This window comes from Atta cephalotes (genome assembly GCF_000143395.1).
Source record: "Atta cephalotes unplaced genomic scaffold scaffold00053, whole genome shotgun sequence".
Classification (NCBI taxonomy): domain Eukaryota; kingdom Metazoa; phylum Arthropoda; class Insecta; order Hymenoptera; family Formicidae; genus Atta; species Atta cephalotes.
The window spans coordinates 39,147-42,585 of record NW_012130117.1 but is presented as its reverse complement, the minus strand read 5'-3'; the positions used below and the strand labels follow the sequence as shown (position 1 = coordinate 42,585).

The 3,439-nt window shown below is 41.1% G+C and overlaps 1 pseudogene; it reads right to left on the bottom strand.

Annotated features, from left to right (window-relative positions):
* Positions 1-250: 250 nt before the first annotated feature.
* The window catches only part of LOC105623120, a 4,566-nt pseudogene continuing 1,377 nt past the window's right edge, over positions 251-3,439 (bottom strand).

Sequence of the window (3,439 nt, the reverse complement as noted above, 5' to 3'; positions counted from 1 at the left end):
CTCGTCTCTCTCGTCTCTCTCTCTCTCTCTCTCTCTCTCTCTCTCTCTCTCTCTCTCTCTCTCTCTCTCTCTCTCTCTCTCTCTCTCTCTCTCTCTCTCTCTCTTCTCTCTCTCTCTCTCTCTCTCTCTCGGCGTCTCGCACGTCTACGTGTTCGGGATATCAAGCTCCTATTCCTCGTATCATCAGCTGCGACTTCGGCACGAATACAAAGTTCAGAGCAGCGCGAAGCGGAGCACGAATCGTTGTTCTCTAGGAAAAGGGAAGCGCGGTCGTCTGCCATCGAGCGTCATTTCCTATCTTGGCGAGTAGCCGGGTACCTTTCGTCCTCTGACGGACGAATCGCAGTAGCTGACAAGTTGCCCCATTACATCCATACCGCGTACGCGCCACCCAGACGTAGATAGCTCGCAGCAGGACCTCCGTGTTCACAGTCTCTTAAAACTCCCTCGTCCGCCCTTCTCGTTCCCTGTCCTTTCTTCCTGATGATCGTTCCTTCAGTCAACTTCGCAGACGTATTATCCTGGTTCCTCTTTCTCGATGATGATTTCCATGTGAAACGTAAAAGAAGAATGAAAGCCAAACTACACTAAGGTCTCTATATTAATAATGAAATTCGATCACTTCCACTATTCTGGATCGATATTAAAAACTGCTTTATATAAAATATCTCAATACAGTCGTACAGTATAATCAACTTCGACAACTCTCTCTAAATCTGAATCAGTGGATAATCAATGATATCAGTGCCAAGTATGCTATTGATAATTAGTGAACGAAATGTGAAATCCCTAACCTAGCTAATCTTTATCATGTGATCTAATTTTGTTTTAGTGCATAAATTTAGTAAATATGGTATTGGAATATTGAAATTAACATGCAAATATCAGTATTTTAGTTATAATGGTCAAATTCTTCCTTTTAATTGAACTTCATTGACTGAATTTCAGTGCCAAGTATATCATAATTAGTAGGGTAATTAGTAATTATCCACTGATTCAGATTTAGACAGAATGAAATGATACATATACTATATTTTGTTCAATAATATCGTGAATATCATTAGTAGATAGTTAATCATTTAAAATATATTTATATACTATTTAACTTTGCTAATTTCATAAAACAGCTTTTAGTATGCTCTGATCTAGCCTAGTACAAATGCGGACTGAATTCGTTATAAGTTGTGAGAAGGATTAAGAGGATTGTAAGAGGAGAAAGATAAAGAGAAGGAGTTGGTTGAATTATTAAAAGATATTAATTATGTTTTAACTTTATTTGTGCTAAATTGGCATTAGCTTGTATTTACGATACTGAAGCGGAAATGCGATTATTCATTAGAATATAGGAAGCTGCATGCGAACAATGATATTCTAATATTATTCTTGCGAAACGTAATTATTCACGTTTTGAGATTCTCAATTCTCAAGCCGGATTGGCTGAGATTTCTATAGAACGTACCGAGTGCTTATTAATGTGCTCTTTCACGAAGTTAAATGTGCAGCATGAAAGCGATATACGAATATTATATTTCAAAACCATCAGGATACTGAATGAGTTTACGCTCGTGGAAAATTTCGAAGATTCTTAAATGAAAATTATATCAAAAGAGCCGAGCGTTTATATTATGTAATTAATTATTATGTGTTTGCAACTCCGGGTCGCATAGAAAACACGTTTGAATAGCGGATAAACCAATGTTGCACAAGAACGTTATCGCTCGTTATATGGCGAATTTAAATGAATACACGTCTTCTTGACTTCTTATTCGAAGATTCCTCATCGTCATCGACATCCCAGCCGGCAATTAAGCGAATGCCTCTCGGCGAACGCAAAAGTTCCCAACAATATTACGGCCAACAGTAAGTAAGGGGCGCGACCGGATTTCGTCGCGTTTGTGAAGTTGCTCCACAGCGCTTTTGTCGAGCGAAAAGGAAATACGATGTCCGAACTGCATTTCCCGTTCCTCTCGGAATGCGAGAGAGGAAATCCGTAAAACGTTCAACTCACGCTTCTCACCTCGTTCCCAGTCTTCGCCAGACTTTACTCTCGCGTCCGTCCTCACCGCTTCATGCATTTCCAGAAAAGTTCAGCATCGCGAGGCGAGACGGCCGGAAGTCAATTATCGTGAGAAACGTAGTCGGCTCGTTATTCTCTGGGAAAATTAGACTTTGGCATTTACAGATTCTATTTGCGTCCATTGCGTGGCAGCAGAACGCACCAATGCGATCGAGAGAATCCCCGATCCCTGAACGAAAATAGAAATTCAGTCATAAACATCTTTTTACGAGAGCTGCAGATTATTCCTCGAATTAGCACAACCTGAAAAGAATATTACAGCGAGCCAAGATTAAATTGTACAAGACTGAATTTTATTTTCGTACTTCCAATTTGTCGTAGCGGTGAAAGTCGTGTCATAAATCTTGCGCGATGTGCATATCACATACAATAGATAATATACGGATTGTGATGCTCTCGGTGTCGCATATCTCTGTGACAAGTACCAGTCACAATGTACTGAAATCCTTTTCAACAAGACGTTTTAAATTCTATAAACTTCTGAAAGCTGGCGAGGGTGACTAGCGATTCTTACATCTCTCGTGAAGGATTTAAGACTTCACGACAATCGCGGCTGTCCGGAGCGACGAATGCACATAGAATAAAGTCGGGGCGAAGTTCGCGAATAATTCAACGGATGATTCTTGCGGCGTTTCTTCGAATTCTTCTGCGGCACGCTACTTTTTATTGGTCTCTATCTAGAATGTTTGGAACGCGCTAGAAGTAATGTCAATTAATGCAAATTATGGCGAGAGAACGAATTTATCGATTTGATTTGAGTGATTTCTCTTTGAACATAATTCGGAAACATTTCATAGCTCCTTGATGTTTCGCTTTCTTATCTAGTTTCGTTGCAAACGCAGAAGAGCAAACGAAACCATAAAAGGAAAAGGGGAGAATCGGAGAAGAGTAACATCACGGAGCAAACTACGATCCTTAAGTTGATTGCGCGAAGGCCGGAGCTGCGAGGCCACTTCATCGTTAATTGTAATTTGACGTTTAGCTCGGGCAACGCTGATGCTTTCGGCCCGTAATTTTAATCCTGTCGTCGTCGAGAAGATTTCGTCCCGAAACGCCCGAAAGCCTTGTGAAATTAATGAACTTAAGCTCGATTTACGCGGGGAGGAACATCACGAAGGATCAAACGGCTGCAACGGACGAGGACGATGTCGACGAAGAGAATGAAGAGGAGTAGGCCGTGAGAACACTTAATTTGTAACGATTTCTAGCGATAAAAAAAGAGGGAAAGACGAGAAGAAGAAGAAAAAGAAAAAGAGAAAAATAGAGAGAGAGAGAGAGAGAGAGAGAGAGAGAGAGAGAGAGAGAGAGAGAGAGAGAGAGAGACGACGACGACGACGACGACGACGACGACGAGGAGGAGAG